The 19,042-nt window shown below is 36.0% G+C and overlaps 1 protein-coding gene across 9 annotated transcripts in view; it reads left to right on the plus strand.

Annotated features, from left to right (window-relative positions):
* The first annotated feature begins 1,524 nt into the window (after positions 1 to 1,524).
* The window catches only part of tenm4 (teneurin transmembrane protein 4), a 245,647-nt gene continuing 228,129 nt past the window's right edge, over positions 1,525 to 19,042 (plus strand). For all 9 annotated transcript variants that reach the window (XM_079885418.1, XM_079885420.1, XM_079885419.1 and 6 more), the window contains exon 1: positions 1,525 to 1,921. The gene's annotated coding sequence lies outside the window, so the exon portion shown is untranslated. The remainder of the gene's footprint in view (positions 1,922 to 19,042) is intronic.

A 19,042-nucleotide genomic window follows, 5' to 3' on the forward strand; every position in this document is an offset into this window, starting at 1 on the left:
CCTGTTGCCTATGTCAACCAAGGGTCTCCAAATCCCACACTGACACCTTCACAATCCCAACTTGGCCTGGCAGTTTTACATGTGAAAGAATATTTAACTTTTCACTCAGCCATTCACAGTCAGGGAGCGGTAAGAAGGCCTAAGCTGGCCTGAGATTAGCTTTCAGGGGATAATGCAGTGAATTGAACCCCACACATACCACCTCCTGGCCTCTCTCTTGTTCTCAGGGTACCCAAACATAAGTTGGACGGATAGGGACCCTTGACCATTCTTTTTAACCTTACAAAGAAGCGAGGGGGAAAAGAAGAGTTTTCATATAGCTTTAGATTTGAGGGCAAGGCTTAAACTGTGGGGCCAAACAAAGGAAGAGAAAGTGGAAAACACAAAGAAAATTTACAGAATTTCAAAGATGTTTATATTAATCAAATACTGTTGTGTGATCTGTATTTCTATAGTTTCTATTGATCAAGGATAAAAATAAGTTATTTTATTTTATTAGATTTATGTGAACTATGGGCTATATAGCCATATAATGAAATGAGTAATAATTATTTCATCTGGTTAGAGGGGTTATATGTAAGAATTATGATGTATTCATCACTTTTTTTATTGTCAATGTGTAAACGTCTTAACGAAACTTAAAAAAAGAGAACTTCCCCGACTTCCCCGGACAATTTACTATTTCGTTCCCTCGATTTATAAATCTTGTGCTCCGGATTTTTGTTGTTGTTGCTTCTAAACAACTTAATTATATTGACTCTTGCATATGTATGCCAGTGTAATCTTATTGTTCATGCATGCTAAATAGGGCAATTTTTTTTTTTTTTTTTTTTTTTGTCAAATTCACAACAAACAAATAAACAAACAAAAACGGAATGGCTTAGTAACTAGTCATTAAATTATATAATGCACTTAAAACATTATATATGCTGGATTTATTTTAATTAAAATAATTTGCTTAATAAAAATTACTTTTATTAATTAAAACAATTAATTAATAATTTATTAATTTCAAATGGAATTTGAACAACCTTATTTGGCAATATCCAAAATGTTTAATTTCTTAATTTGTCATAAATGTATTTGAAGAGGGCAAACGTATTTTTTTATATGCCAATCTATTAAAAAAATAAATAAAAGATTGATAGGCATAATGCAAAATGTATTGAGACAGGTGACATAGTGTAATAAGAGTCCTCCACAAACGGGAACAAAAACTAGTCAAAGCACAAACACACACACAATCGGTCAGAGATTTGGGGAAATTACAATTTTGTTTATAAACTATACATGATTTGTATTTACAAAAAACATCATTTTAAACGTAACTCCGTAAATTAATCGAATTTATACGGTTTACTTCCAATATTTTACAGTAAAATTTACAGTCATTTTAAAATACATCATGATATTTACCGTATGCGGTAAGGTATCTTGCGTGTTATCAAACACAGTTTTATTGTAGTCATTTTTACAGGTTTTAGCCCGCGTAAAAAGCGCTCGCGATCTCGCGCGCACCCCCCTCCCGTGCGCACACATGGTACGAGCCGACTGTGGATGGTGGAAGCCGCTTGTCATTCCTCGGCATTCCCTCCAGCCTCCAGCCTGTGCTCCACTGCTTTCCACTGCAAGCGCTCACGGACTCAGCACTACAGCACTACAGCACACGGACGCTATTCGCCCTCCAGCTCTCCGCAGTCAAACACACGGCTTGTCTTATTCATGCGCACTGCTCTCTCTCTCGCGCGCGCTCTCTCTCTCTCTCTCTCTATGCGGCGCCCTGGACATTTTCCCTCCTATTCATTTTCCAAACGGGAGATCATGATGATGAGACACCGAAATTAAGAGCATAACACCTTCCGGAAAAGCGACCGTAACCTCCAAGCCGCTGGATAGATAGACGCCTTGTTCTTCAGCAATGGTGAGATGCATGTTCAAGAGAGAAAAGTGCATGTTGTTGCAGAAACAGCTGGAGCGTTTTGGTTTGGGCTGTGCGCGAGGATGCTTGATACTATTACGCACAGCCTCCTGTTATTTATTATGGAGCAGCTTGTAAACTTGCAGCATGGAAGGGCAGTGTAAAGTAAAGAGGGCTTGGCTGCACTCTGTTTTCCATGTAAAACCATGAATTATTGCTTAAGGATAAATGATTCATATCTCAGTGTATTTAAAGCCTCCTTCTATCCTTCTACATAGAAGTTTGTTCTCTCTAACTAGGGCATTTTGGGCATTTTCCAGCATTTAGACTCAACACCCATCCCATATTAATGGGCCGAGGGTGTACCTGCTTACTGCTGCATGTTTCACTCCTCTATGATCCTTCACTTAAGGGTGTAATATGGATGGATGACTATAGTTTAAGGATGTCGAGAAGATAGTGTTTGACTTTCTAGGGTGGGTTTGTTAGCGTTGTTTGCTGGCAGTGGGATACTGAGTTTCCAGATTGATCCTGTAAAGCAAATGGGCATTTACAGCTCTTGGTTTACCTCCTACTCTCGAACTCCCTCCTATTTGGGCTCTGAGGGTTTGTTGTGAGGGGCATTCATGGCTAATGCTGATGTATTTTATGGAAATAATGTCAAATATTGGCAAAATATGCGTGGACTGACAGTACTACAGCTGTGGTAACCTGTGTTTCTTTGTAATTGTCTTTTTTTTTACTTTAATTCTGCTTGAGGAGGGAGAGAATAAAATGCTTTGAGATGTTAAAACATATTTTTATTCAGTAGCACACATGTCCATTCCTCATAACAGCAGGGCTGTTGAAAAATTGATACGTTAGTAGATTGATAGAAGAGATGTTATACAATATACATAAAAGATGCACAAAAAATATTTGGACGCACTTAAAATGGGGTATGGCATTGCATTAGACAAAACATCAAGCCAAATTTATTCTAAAGAAAGATGGCACAAGCACACTTTCAAGACAAATATTTAATAAAAGAAATTGATTTGTTTTTAAATGGTATACTGAAGTATATTTGGACACTCTGTGGTTGTCAAACATTCATAGTTAAAGTGAACTAGTAGACAACTGGCTAAAATGACCATTACAAGGACCAAGGAAGCATTTGGTTAAAGTGCAGAATTTCTCAGAAAATTGGTTTGATATTTTGGATCATTTTTAAGTGCATCTTAAGAGGACGCATTTTTTGGAGGGCTACTCTGCTTGATAAAATACCAGATAAATAAACATTTAATCAGTTTTTCATCATCAGCAGGATATAGTAACACTTTACAACAAGGTTTCATTACTTAACATTAGTAATATCATGTAGCTTATGTTTTAAACAAAATATGTAGCTTTTTCTCTACCAACAAAAATGGATCCAAAGCAAAGCTCCATTGGCTCTGCACTTAGTAGAGCTGAAGACCTTAAAGGGATAGGCTAGTTCACCCAAACATTTAAATTCTGTCATTAATTACTCATCCTCATGTCGTTCCAAACCCGTAAGACTTTCGTTCATCTTCAGAACACAAATAAAGATCTGTTTGATGAAATCTGAGAGCTTTATGTTCCTCCATTGACAGCTACGCAACTACCACTTCCAATGCTTTTGTCAAAACAACATGCATGCATCGTGGAGATTAATATTTTGTAAATGAAGTGGTAAATTATGTTTTTCACTCGCGTCACTTCATAAAACTGAGGTTTAACCACTGGATTACTTTAATAGATGTCTTGACTATATTTCTGGGGCTTGAATGGTAGTTGCATAGATTGTCAATTAAAGCCCCGTTCACACCGCCAGCGACACGCAGCAACAAAGCGACATGATCCCATCCGGCGACAAGAGCGACAGTGACCGTTGGTGACAGAATGGTGGGCGTGTCAAGTGACGCACGCGGCAAAAGTTCAGAAATTTCAACTTTATGCAAATGAGAAGAGATTTTCGCGAGCGACAACCAATAGGAAAAAAGACTTTCAGTGGAACTCCGCTCACGTCACCGTCTCGAGTGCAGTGCAGGCAAGACAGAAGAGTTTGAGGGCGATTTCACTGTTTTATATGATTTGATTATAAACACATACATGGATATAATAAAATGATGTATGGAAAAGAAACTGTCGACAGTCTCAGTGAGTTTAATTCACACATTTAGTTCTTTACAAAATTCTTACAAAATCTTTTATTTTTTTATCTTTTATCAATTACAAAATGTTTATTTTTGGGGGGAACTATCCCTTTAACTACATTAGTTAACATTGAACTAACAATTAACACATTTTTGATTTCACATTAGTTTATTTTCAATGTTTTACTAATAAATTGATTAAACCCAAAAGTCCTGTTAAAATGAGTTAATGCACTATGAGATAACATGACCAATTAATAATTGTATTTTATTAACTATCATTAACAAAGATTAATAAAATGCTGTAAAATAAATGTTTGTTAATGCATTAATTAAGGTTTACAAATGAGACCTGATTGTAAAGTGTTACCTTATAAACATTATCATGGCTTAAATTTAGTTATTAATTAATGTAACATTTTGTAAGCCTGTGTTTTTTTTTTTGTGTGTGTGTGTGTGTCTGCTGAGGGTAACAAGCATCGTGGGGTTAAATCCGCGCGACCCTGAGTTCTGTAGTGTGGCGTGAGGTGTTGTGTAGCGGTACTAAATGAGTCTGAAGTTGGTGGGTCCCCATGGGTTTGACCTTTCGAGGACGGCCCTGTATTCTCCCGGTTGTCATGGTCCAAGCTGATGAGGACTCTGGGATGGTCCACACAAGCGAGCGATTTCCATGAAAAGAAAAGCTCAGGCAACTCTCCCTTTGTTCGCCCTTACAAAGAGAACGAAGAAAAACATCAGGCTAATTTCTTCTCTCTTATATCTTGTTCAAATCATTTCTCTTTTTACATTATGCAATGTGAATTTACTTCTCAAGAGTGATCTTTATGAAAATTAACTTGTATGTGGACTTTTTGATGGAGAACATTACATAATTTTGATATTTTGCTAATGAATTCACCAAAATGCTAATTTTTTTAATAGTCCAAGCTCTTTCATGTGGGTTTGGTTTGGTTTCATAAACTACTGACTAGTTTGAACTGCAATGAGACGAAACAATGATGGAATCAAACCAATGAATTGCTTGCGCTCCCCAGTGAGTCTTCTTTCTGTAGGGATGCTGAATCTCTCATGTAATAAGGCTTCATAGCTGAGCTATTGTGAAGGAGTGTAGACATCAATGTGAGGTGGACTCACAGTGTGTAAAGTGTTGCTCATTGCACCTTCCTGTTATTAAGGAGCCCCAGAATAGCACCCCTGCCAGGTCTCTTTAAACCTGTAGTGCTAGAAACATCTGATCACGGTCTTCACAAGACTCTTGTGCAGTGAGGCATTTTTCTTGCTCAACCACTGCTCAGAAATATAATCGAATACACCAATAGTAAGAAGAAAACGTCATTTGCTTACTTTTGGGATTGTTCCTGCAAGTCCACGAATCACGATTAGTCAGTTTTTCTTAGTATTAGCATTGTTAATGGTCATTTGTAATTGTAATTAAATGCAGAGGCAACCAAATAAATAAACCATTTGTAGCCCATTTGTAAAAAAACAACATATAAATGTTTTGGCACTATCAAAGTATTGCTCTATTTGTTTTAGCAACCTGCCTAATAAAGCAACATTGGCTCAACCAATGGTGTGAGTTTAGGGGGCGTGGCTATCTTCCCAACCAATGACAGATAAGGAGTGTTCTTGCGGAAAACTGTTTGAAAACCAACCAAATCTCATGAGAAAGCGTAAATTTTTTACAAGTTGGGGATTTCGTTTGAATAAGTACGAAAACTGTAGTATGTTTAGAAAAAAGTAGCATGAAGGTCCACCTCTAAAGGTCCTTGCACACTGAGTTTGAAATTTTCGCATGCGTTTTTTCATATTCGTGAATATTCGTGATTCGGTGGCTGTGAATTGTCAAAACACCATTCAAAATGCTTGCTACGGATGCGTAAAGTGCAGAAAATCGAACCTGATCCGGATTTTTTTTACGACGGATGAAAGTTTCGGAGACAGTGCGATTGACATAACGTGAGGTTGTATTTATTTTTTAACGTGCGAAAATTTCGGATGCGAATTTCGGACTCAGTGTTCAAGGGCCTTTAACCTAACCCATCAATGGGGTGTAAGATTTTACGAAAACATGAATACGATCGTACAAATTCATATGTATTCCCCAGTAAGTCGCCAAAACTTAAAACTTATGAGTTGCCGTAAGAGTGCATTGTTGAAGACAAATGTCATTATTTTTTGCAATTCTGTTAAACAGCCATTGTCCTCTTATATGCGTTAAAATGTTGCGTACGCTGAAACAAAATTGGTGTAGGTTTTACTTTGAAACCATTTTCACTTTCAGTTTTCAATTGCTAGTAAATTTCCCAGATAAATGCAAAGATACAGCAAGTAACAAATTGATTTAATGTGAATTTTTGAATTAGAAAGACTGAAATGGTATCTTCTTACTCCTGTAATCTTATTTATTTTCTTCAAAAAATACGTTTATGTGTGTAAGCTGTTTGAACTCCAGTAGAGGCTCGAAATGAAGCTTTAAAGGGATAAACAATCCTACCAAGAAGTATCAACATAGACACATTTGCTTTTGACACATCATGGCATTAGTTTTCAGAAGCAGAAAGCCGAGGTCTGACATCAGATTATGAAGAACGTAACCAGAACTGTAATACTGTGCCAGATCCTTATGACAACACGGCATAGCAGTGTTTCCATAAGCTAAAGTTAAGTACACTGCTGGGTAGTAAGGAAAATAAGGAAAGAAGTAATAATTGTGGTGCAGGGGGATGGTTATGAATAAACGTATACGCAAAATTGGATCAATGATCTGCATTATAGCGGTGACCTACTATGTGCTCAGTCCATTTGAGATCAATGTGAAAGCTGTGTGACCCTCACTGACTGCTAATGCAATTAGGCCTTTATTGTGTCAGTTTATAGCGCTGTAAATACCACCACCCCCGTTATTCACCGAGATTAAAAGCAATGGCTACACCTAAACCATAAACACCAATTTGTTCTAATGGCCACTTGTCAGTTTGTAAGATTGTTTGTTAAAAAATAAATGCGAGAGTCATTTGTCTCCTAAAGGATTTTTAATTTTTGTTTCCCACAAATGAATCAAATGTCTAATTTGTGAATGTGATAGCATGTTACCTTGTGTGTTTGTTTTTGCTCGCAGTCAGTGAGGACAATGCAAAAGAAGCACATAACTCAAATACTGCTGTATGAAATGCCTATTTCTTTAAAAATGCAAACTAGAATGTATCAAATTGGGCATATTTCTTTTGATGTACGTAATGTGTATATATATATGGATATTTGACAAAATTTGAAAGGTTTATGCTTAGAGATGCAAGAAAAAATGCGAAATCTTTAGAAAAGATGCGTAATGTGACAAATGCATTCTTTGCATAATAAATATTTTGTCAAATAATTTAGCCATTTTTCTTTTAATGCAAGTATTTTACCTGGATTTCAGTTTACAGAAGTCTAAACTTTTTAATAAATGCGAAATCTTTAAGAAATGCAATTGGGATTCATTATTTTGATCTATCTGTATGTTTATTTAATGTAGGATAATAATGTATGGATAATTTGACAAAAGTCAAAATGTTATGCTAAGATGTGTGTGTGTGTGTGTGTGTGTGTGTGTATATATATATTTATTTATTTATTTATTTATTTTCATTATCTGCATTTGTAAAGATTTCGCACATTTCTTGCATTTCTACATATTTCATATTATAAAACAGTTAAGACTTTTGTGAACTGAAAATATACAATACTTGGATTAAAAGAAAATGCATAACTTGACATGCATAATAAATCTTTTTTTTTTTTTTTACATAAGACATTTAAGGCATCTTTTCATCAGGCATAATTTCTTGCATATATAAAATAGTTTAGAGCTTTGTGAACTAAAACCCATACTAACATTAGAAGAAAGATGCCTAATATGACCAAAGAAATATTAGAATATATATATATTTATATTTATATTTAAAATGTATGTTTAGAATATATTTACGTTTTTAAAAAGTCCCCAAAAATTCTATCAATACACTTCAAATACCCTTCAAAAAGATAAAAATGCCTTAAATTTAAATTTAAGCTAAAGTTACTTAAAAAAAAAAAAAAAAAAATGTATTGATTTTTTTTTTATTGTGATAATTGCCTGAAATAACACTTCTCCTGAAATCCTGCAAAGACAAACAACTAACAGATTCTGCGGCATCCGGTAATTAGCACTAAAAAAGGTCTTGCTTGCGACTCTGCAATGCCTCAATCAAAACAATTCATCATTGTTTCCCACCTCTGTTTGTTTAAAACGCTTTGACAGGAAGAGAACATCTTACTGTAAATCAAGCTCATTGTCACGGTCACTTGTTTTGGGAGGAATCCGCTAATTTGCGCACGCTAAAACGACCAGAGCTTTGCTTTGTCCCTCTCAGACGGCTTATAAATCACTGTCATTCGGGACAGTTGGTGCATTAGCTTTGCTTTACGAACGCAGCCTTCCCGTTCACCTTCTCAACATGAACGCTATTAATGGCGATGATGAGCGTAAAGGGTGCAGGGGGGTGTATTTGCTTGCCTGCAGCATTATGTTTAGTTGAAGCTGCAGTCTGTCATGCTGTGATTTATCGTACATAAGGCTAACGGCAGCCTGTCGAGATAACCATTTTTATTGGACTTGAAAGTTGGTAGAGGGGGAGAAAATATCCATAGCGCTCCTCATTTCCAGAATCACTGAACGGTGACTGGTCAACTGAGCAGTTGAGATTTGCTGAATGAGGGCTGCGAGTTGCTGAATGAGGGATTTTTCTCTCTCTTTTTCTCTTTAGTGAAACTTGGTTAATCTTTGAGAAATTCTCATTGAAGGAGACACATTCTTGTTATGGCAACGCAGCTGTCAGGGATTTGCGGCATTACTTTTTAAAAGTGAAGTGTAGCTGGGTGTTTTTATGAAATGTGACTCTAGCTTTTCTGTGTGTTGGGGGGAAAGAAAAGCTTTTTCTTCACTCCAGTGGGCTTGGACATTGTGTATTCTAAAAGTGGGATCAGGAACAACAGCTGCCACATTTACATTCAAATGACTTTCAAGAGATCCTACTTCGTAGTCTGGGCACCTATTCCCATGCAATTTCACCAGGTACAGTATACTCCCTCCAATCTGGGATGCTGACTGCCCAAGCAATTTTATGCCAAGAATGAAAAAATCAAACGGCAATTCCATATTTTGCATAGAAGCAACTATTTAGGAAAGTTGAGATTTTTCCCAGAGAAATGAGAGAGGCAGCGTTGCTTGTAAACCCCTAGGAACGAAAATCTGTTGTTTCTCCTCGACTGCAATGAGATTACATGGGGACTTTTGCTTAAGTCTTTGGATTCTCAGATGTTTCTACTGAGAAAAAGACCATAGTAAGCTCACGTTTCCTCTCGAGATATTAATAAATTGTCACTGTCAGGCAAAACCGCTATTTTTAAGAAATTGGAAAGAACACTATTTTTTAATAATTAAACACTGTGTTGTCAAAGTTGATATTGGGGATTTATGGTCAGACACTTGCATTGGTCATTTTTATTATTAACATTTCTCCAAAATCAAGCTCAGATAGAGTTTTTGACCAGTGAATTTCAGACGTGTGTTTTGCCCGTCATTAGAACGGCCGCATCTGAGACAGTAAGTGCATCGCATTATGTTTTCATCAACTTACAGGTTATAAAGTTTACTGTAGCTATGTGGGTGCTCAGTTTTTCTGTCATTTGGCCAAATCTCATTTTATTAAAAGATGAAGTGCTACGCACAGGCTATTTATGACAGTACTGGCTATGACTCAACCACAAATGCTAGGAAAATGCTGTACTTATTCAAGCAACCAGTTTTTAATTTACCCTTGCATAGCAAACAAGCAGAGATGCTCCAAAATGTGTGCGGCGATCCATTTAAGCATTACTAGGTTTTACTAAGTTCTTCATTTAGGTTCTACCGACAGCTTAAGGATCCAATGGAGTTACGAGGTTTAGTCACAAGCTCTTTTTAATACTTTTCATTGGTTAAATAATTGCAAAAACCACAGACAGACGTAAAGAGTGACCAATAGTAACGATTTATGAAAAAAATTACGAAATATGGAGATTGTAGGTTTCTATGGAAGCTTGTTTCTGCCACAGAATAACATTTTTTAAAAGATAATTGCGAGTTTTTCTCACAATTGCGAGTTTACATCTCTCAATTCTGACTTTATTTCTCAGAATTGCGTGTTAAGTCAGAATTGCGTGTTGTAAAGTCAGAATTGCGAGACAAACTCGCAATTCTGACTTTTTTTCAACCAATTCTGACTTTATGACACAAAATTGTGAGTTTATATCTCACAATTCTGACATTTTTTCTCAGAATTGTGAGATATAAACTCGCAATTGTGAGGTATAAAGTCCAAAAGTCCAAAAAATAATTGTTTATATCTCACAATTCTGAATTTATAATACACAATTGTGACTTCATATCATGCAATTCTGACTTTATATCACACAATTCCGTGTTATAAAGTTGCGAGATATAAACATGCAATTCTGAGAAAAAAAGTCAGAATTTCGAGTTTATTTCTCGCAATTGCGAGTTTATATCCCACAATTCTGATTTTATAACTCGCAATTGCTACTTTATATCACACAATTCTGACTTTATAACACACAATTGCAACTTTATATCACGCGATTCTGTGTAAGAAAGTCAGAATTGTGAGATAAAAAGTTTCAAAAAACATGCCCCTAGATACAATGTCAGTCGCTTTTGTAAAAAAGCATCTGCCAAATGCATAAATGTAAATATTTTGTTGCTACCTTATCTGTATTTATAATCATTAGTTGATGCTCATTTTCCCCATTTTTACGTGTTGATTTCACTTATTTTTTACACTTAGATTACCTTTGACTTGATCTATTGCTCACTTAAAATGAATCTTTTAAAAACTTGACAGTTTAATAACACTTTTTAATGAAATCTTTAGCGAATCTCAAAATAAATATCTATTTTTTTATGCAGGACATTATGATGTGGTGATGCCTAAATTCATTTATAGCATAAAAATTGGTTTTGTAATATTGGCCATTTATGTTCATTGGCGAGAACAAGGAACTAATTATTAGCTTATTGTTGTTGGGTTTTTTATACCAGAAGAATGAATTTTCAGATAAAAAGGTGCATAGATGAAACCTAACTGAAAAATTCAGTGAAATCTCATGAGATTTGAAAGAGAAACCTCTGAGCAATACAATTTACCTCTGGGAAGTTATTTGTTCCCCATAGAAAAGTCCCACAAATGCAGATCACCCACGGCAGTTGAAAGCTGAAGTCGATTTGAAAAATAGCAATTGAAATGTTGAAATGGTAAAACAAATGATGGGTTTGCTTTGGCTGACATGCGAACGCAACGTCTGCTTTGAACGCTGGGTAATTAATCAATTACTGGCTATTTGCCATCAGCAGCAGTACTGTGCCAGAGTGAGGTCAGACTTGAGGTTTCTTCATTTATCCTTGTATACTGTGGCATTGTCTGTTTTGTTTGAGCAATGCTAATGCACCTCATGGCCTGAAAATGACCTTATTACTCATCTCGGGAAAGAAAGAGATTCACATGGATGTTTAATACCAAATGTTTTTCTTTGTTGGCCAATTGGTTGAATAGTTAGGTGATGAATGAATCTTCGCACCGTTGTGTTTTGATGGCAGTCAACACTCGGCTTTTCGACCCCCAGGAGACTAAAACTTCTGCCTCCCACAATCCTGCGGGGTCGCCGCCCCCTGCCTTGACTCACCTTTGTGGTGATGTTTAGATACAGGTTTTACATTCTCACAGAAAATCCTCCATGTCCATATGTGGGTGGATGCCAGAACATCACTGCGGTTGAATTTTGCTAGTTGGTTTCTAAGAAGGGACCAGTCCTCCCAATGTCTGTGTGATTTTTAGCACGAATGGTGGGTCAATGACTGGATCCATTATTTATTTGCATAAATACATAATGCATTTTATTCAATGCCTTGACAGCTCAGCTACAGTATGGTGGGCATTTTTTTAACTTGTGAATTAAAATTAATTCTGGGGGGGGCGGTTACATAAAGTAATATCAGGGTGAAGAAAAAGATTTAATTCTTAAACAAAACTGTATTAATAGTTAATTTTCTTAAGCTAACAGGAAAAAACTATTTTTTCAGGAACAATACAAAGATTACATTTTTTAAGAACTTGGCACACGTGTTTTAAACTGGATGTATAAGGTTTTTTTTTGTTTTGTTTACTTTTCTTCCAAAATCATATAGAGTTAATGGTGCAAAGACATAACGTTCATATATTTTTCTGATCTATTAATTTTTCAGAAATGCATAAAAATGCAATTCATATATATAATGGTTTGGCAACTCTCTGAGTTTTTTACAATTTCTGAAATACAATATTTTTATTTAATTTTTTCGGCGGACATAAAGCAAAATCAGGGTGATTATGCAACTGTATTGATATCATAATGAGGACTTTTTAGTTCATATTTTTATTTTCAGAAGAAATGCAAAGATTACATTTCTAAAAACTTGGCACATGTGTGTTTTAAACTAGATTCTGAAAAGATGTTTTACTCTTCCAAAGATGATTTTTAGTACTAACAGAGCCAGTGTTACATGACATGATGTGATTTTTTTTTTTTTTGTCCAGATCTATTAATTTTTGGAAATACTTAAAAATGCACATGTACAAAGACATGACAACTTAACTGTGATGAGTATTTCTGAATAAAAATACATTTTGATACATTTAGGGGGTTATAAAGTAAAAATCAGGATGATACAACTGTCTTGATAAAGAAAAAATAGAAACAATTAAGATTATATTTCTAAGAACATGGCATGTGTGTTTTAAACTAGATCTTTTTCCCTTTTCTTCGTTTTGAACACTCTTGTTTGTCATTGACCCATGTGCCAAAGTTTAATGCTTAAGGTCAGGAGGTTGTTCAGTCCCTGACCCTAAATATGATCAAAAGTGATTCTTGCCTTAGCAGACACCGCTAATGAACATCTTTGTATGATATTGATTTATTTTCTCCTCCCTGAAAGGCCTGCCTAATGTTGCCTCTCAATAGTGGCTTTTCCCTTGTTCTTGCTGGAGGATCTCATTGTTCATACCAGGCAGAATCTGCTCTTGAAGTGGTCTTTGGAGAGGGGGCTTCGTGTGAAAGGAGGAGGCCTTAATATGTGCACTTGAGCCTCTCTCCAGAGAGGATGGAGGTTCATGTTACCTCTCTTGTGCTGAGAGAAACAGTGCGTCCATTGTGTGCCGCATTTTACCCTACACATGTAGCAATTTCTGTGATGATTCACATAAGTCACTGGAAACTAATCACAATCTCCTTGAATGAGTCTTAGATTTCAGCTTTTGTCGCCGGAGCTTAATTCACTGTCACAAACTTGAATGTACGCTTCCACTCAGGTGTCTGGAAAAACACCTACTATACGGCCCGTCTGTCTGAAGTATGTCGGCCGTAGATCTTACAAGGTGTTTTTTTTAGCAAGTGAGTATTATGTGAGCTTGCCAATTATTTAAGCTTATTTCCAGGACTTATTGAGGAAATTGGAGCCATTATAAGATCATTGAGGCTTTACAGGCTTAAAAGCCTGTCTCTGAATGTAGACCCCTTTAATGACAATGGAAAGAGATTTATAAAGTTACATTTAGAGAACAGATGCTAAATTATGGAGGTACTGCAAAAAAAAAAAAAAAAAAAATCCTCAATTTTAGAGCCATTAGTCAGAGCTGTGGTGCATTAGTTGAGATGTGGTGCTCATGTGGACTAATTCCTAGAAAACTTCTTAAAATGTTTTTTAAAAACCTCCTAAAGCTAGGATAACCTCCAAATTGTCTTAAACCCTCAAGATGTTTACTTGATTTTGTTAGATAATACTAATGAGGGCCCGAGCACCAATGGTGTGAGGACCCTATTGGAATTGCTCCGTTTATACTAACTACATTTCAATTATGACAACTCTCTAAATAGTTAAGGCATGTTAATGAAAAATGACAATAGCTATGTTTCCATCCACCAATTTTTATGCACATTTTGGGGTATCGCATTAAAGAACGCTGGATGGAAACAGCAAGATGCCCATACATAAATGTGCATAAACTCGTGTGGTCAATTGAGTAAAAATTAAACAAACATGCACATAAACTAAAAACCAAATTTACAGAATAAATTCCTTGATGTGCATAAAAAAACTCATGTGATTTTGTGCGATGGGATGGCATAACTGGACTTACCTGAACAAAGTCTGTCGTCAAAGTGGTTCGGTATAATTACCTACCAGAACTTTCTTACACGACTGTGTTCCCAAACAGCATGCATCCGAAAGCAAGATAGCATGATCATGTTTCCTCTGCGTGCTCTGAGGTGCAAGTAATTTATTTTATATGAAAATTATTATATACAGTTGCTTCTCCTGCTGCAACTTAAATTTTTCTTATTATATTTATTTAGCACAGATCCAGTTTATCAGAAAGTAACGATTTTGTTCTCTTCGACTCACTGGATGGAAACGGTTATTTGCAAATGTTTTATGTAATATTCCCATTTTGCACATAAGTCAAATTGGAAACATAGCTAATGCTAATGCATTTGGTCTTGGCGAACTAGATCTGTTATGCTGCTGCTGCTGCAGAATAGACATACATGAATCCTGTAGCAGATTTAGGCAGGTGGAGCTGGGGGAGGTGGAGGGTTTCGGAGGAACTAGCTTACAGCAACCATAGAGTAACGTCATAACCCGGAAGACTAATTTGCCCGCTGGTTCCTTCGAGATTTTCCTATGGGGTTTTATAATGTTTTTTTTTAATTTATGTGTAAAATAAAGTCTGTGGTAAACATAACTTGACTATATTTTGACATTTTGTTCTACAACGTAAATTACACACATAGCGAAAACATGAAAGCATTTATGTTTATTTTTGAAAGTGTAAGTTTTTAACAAGTAACTAGATAAGGCCCCGATCACACCTAACGCGTTTTTCAGGTTCAAAAACACACAGAACGAGCAGTGCGCTGTGTTTTTTTTTATGTTGCTAGGCAACCACTGAAACAGCTGTCCTGTCATCAAGTAAACGTCAAATCAGCATTTTATTAACTTTATTTACTATGTTAACATTGTGTAGTTATGGCTCGTGAAGTCGTTAAGCTCCTGGTAACCCGCGAGAGCACCACAAGTTTATCCTCCATCATCGCACTCTCCAGGTGTTCAAGCAACTGTAGCTTTCATCACTACAACGGAAGGCCCGCCTCTCCATTCATTCGATTGGACGGTGGAAAAAAAACGCGATGACGTCGGGCGCTTTTTCCACTCGGAGTTGCTTTTTTTTCAATGAGGCGCAGCAGGCGGTAAAACACGATGTGCATAAACAGCGTGCAGAACGCTCACTGTCATTGGAAAACAATTGAAAAAAGGCGCCTCTCACTGCAAAAAACGCGTCAGGTGTGATCGGGGCCTAAGACAGCTTGGGGTGTGAGTGTGTGCAGTGTGTGTTGTAGAACAAAGGCTGTTTACCACAGGCTTTATAGTACTCATAAATTGAAAAACCCCATTATAAAACCCTGTAGGAAAATCTTGAAGGAACCAGCGGCGAATTAGTCTTCCTGGTTCTGACGTCATACTGCACCACTCTATTGAACCAGACTATTTAAATGTCGAGCAAGCAATCTCATTGGCTGCAATCAGCCTGCGCTCTCTAGAGTTTCATGACAGAAATAGATATAAAATGCATATGGATGTGCACTGAAGTGACACTAATGATAGATAATGTAAACAGTGATCAATCATGACGATCACAATCATGAAAATCATTTGGTTTGAACTGTTCGTAGAATTAGATTTTGGTTTCATGCTGACTTTAAAGATTGTTGTAAGCATAGCTATATTTTAAGCTGCCTCATGGATTGAAGGTTGCATCATAAAACAAAGAAGTGACACATTTTGTGTTTGTTATCGAGAGTGATTCAGTCATTTTGCTGGGCAGAGTTGAACTCCAGTGGCCATGCTGCAACCTCAGCTCTAGAGAGCGGGAAAATAAAGGTAGTGACTAAGCCTGGGCCGCTGACGAAACACGCTCTGTCCTGTGGCAGATCTGCAGCCTCCTCTGTCAAGAAAGACTCCAGGGACTCAAGCGAGAGCCAAACGGAGGAAGAGAGAGCGTGTGTGTGTGTGTGTGTGTGTGTGTGCGTGCAAGACAAATACGAGGCAGAAATGAGAGAGCTGGATACTACACAAAACTGTGGGAACGGAGAACAAAATGGCATGTAAATAATAAGATGTACTTATGGATTTTGAGAGGTACATTATCCGGGTACTTCATGTGACAGCCTTCACATATTTTCCTGCTATCCTGCTATAAGTGGAGCCCACGTTTTCTGCATGTATGGATTCCTCTCTTCAGATTAGACTCCCCGGTGGCGTTTCATCATGTGGCACATAATCTTATGCAAGATGGTGAAATGGCAGTTAATTTGCAGGTAATTAGACCCTAGTGATTTGCCATTGAAAGGACACCAGAAGTGAGGACTGTTTGAATGTCTCGCAGGCGGCGGCACTCATTACGTTAGGAATGTTTTTGTTGGAATAACTGCTACGTAATGTTCCAAGGCGTTAATCACTGAAAGTCATATAATATTACGTTAGATAAAAGCACATTAGGTCTAGAGTCGTTTCTGGACGATTGGGCGGCAGTTACTCAATGAGAAATGGTTTTGTGTTGCAAGTGTAAGGAGGAAATGCAAAAAATGTCCTGAATCATCATTGCGGTTCACTGATTCGGTCCAATGTTAAATAGGATGTTAAAATAATTTGTCTTTAAAATAGTTTAATACTTAATATGCAGAGACAACTGTAAGGAGGACTGTGTTACCTTTTAAGGCCTATTCCAATTTACTTTTATGATGATGATTTATGATTGCTAAATGAAATAAATAATCAAGTAAATGATATATTTTTAAATAAATACAATTTTATGTTATAAAAAAAAACTATATAATCTGTTTTGTTTTAGTGAATATACTTTTTGTTCTTTTCATTGTATTAAATTACTGTTTTTTTTTTTTATTTTTTTTTTTTTTTTTTTCACATTTGGAGCACTGTCTGACTGTGAAATTTAATGTTTATGAACCCTTCAGACTGAGCCCAACATATTACATTGCCATAATATGATAGTATTGCTTTTTGTGTTTATTTATTTTGTAAATATAACTGTAGGCTGTTTTTTATTGTTTGGATACCAAATAATTCATTTAGATATGCAAGCATTTTGGAATAGAAATTGGTGTTATTAAATTTCTTCTTTTTTTTTTTACTTTTGTGCTGTTGCATCAGACTTTTAACTGAACAGGTTTTAGTTTGGGTGCACCAGTGTTATTTTAGTATCTGTATTATATACTATTATCTTTTTTTTTTTTTTTTTTTTTTTTCATATTTTGAATGGTTTCATATTTATTTCTTCTGTTTTCAGTTTTTAGTCATTGTGTTGTGTCATATGTCATTATTTGTCATTATCGTCATTATTAATTAATAAGTTTGAGCTTTTTTTATTAGTTTTATTAGTCATTTTTATTCGTTTTTCCCCAGTAAACTTAAACTTGCTCCCGAACTTGAAGTACTAAAACAACTTAAACTAAACGAAAATGCGAAATGTTCTCTGGCAACTAGCTGGAATAAAATAAACTTAAGTTAATATTTTATTTCAAGTAATGGCTTTTTATGATCTTAGTTAGCTTAGTTGGAGTTCTCAAACCAGAGTGGTATTTTCTCCCAATTTTCATCAATAGTACACAAACCTGAATTTTACCATAATATGCATAATTACACTTTATTGTGCTCAATAACAAGAAAGTTTCCCATTGGTATCATTATTAGCTCACAAATGTGATCATTCTGACATAACCTTCAGACACGTTCAGAAAAAAGGTAAAAGCATAATTATTATAATAGGCATGAATATTGGAAATTGTATTACACTTGAGTTTGCTATTAATATAGCTGGTATGGGATAGATAGATAGATAGATAGATAGATAGATAGATAGATAGATAGATAGATAGATAGATAGATAGATAGATAGATAGATAGATAGATAGATAGATAGATAGATAGATAGATAGATAGATAGATAGATAGATAGATAGATAGATGGATAGAATAGGCTTTTTCTGTACGGTTAAATATATTACATAATCATTTTAGAAACACATTTGGAGCTCTGTTTCACTGTGAAAATGTGCCTTTTTTGCTTTATTTTAGTCTGCAAAACTCATCCATCGAGACGAACATGTACATGTTTCAAAGACAGAGGGTCTTGAGGCAAAATCAGCTCTGATTCTGAAACGCAAGATATGCTAAGCCATCTAATGCAACAGCAATTACGGCCACACAATTAAAAGGCTTACTAAGGAATTTGGCCCCTGCGCATCAGCCCGTTCTCATAAAGAGGGTGCGCTCATGCAGAAACACCGTAAAGATAATTATGGGTGGCCATTTGAGAAAATTGAATTCATGAGAAATTAAACTGAACAATGGAAATGACAGCCACAGCTATCATAGCCACAGCTACAGTAATACTGTACAGTTTCTGTTTGGTGGACTGAATGATCAAATAGTGAAATGCAACATTTGTATCTTATACGTTTGGGTGACTGACTGTACGCTGGAAAGTAGCTTTGTATCTGGCAGATACGACGTATAACTGTGACAATGAGCGCTTATCGGGATTATCTTTAAAAACCTCGTCAGGCATGGATATTTTTAAAAAGGAATTGAAGACTTGTTTATTTTATCCAGCTTTTGGCGTTTGATTAGGTCTGAGAACTGTGAGTGATTTGTTGTTTCATTCTCTTGGTGTCCTGTTTTAATGTAATTTAATGTTTGTATGTATTTTAGAGTTATTGAATACTTATGGACAGCACTTTGGTCCATTCTAATAGGTTTGAAAGTGCTTTATAA

The sequence above is a fragment of the Squalius cephalus genome (assembly GCF_949319135.1).
Source record: "Squalius cephalus genome assembly, chromosome: 11".
Lineage (NCBI taxonomy): Eukaryota > Metazoa > Chordata > Actinopteri > Cypriniformes > Leuciscidae > Squalius > Squalius cephalus.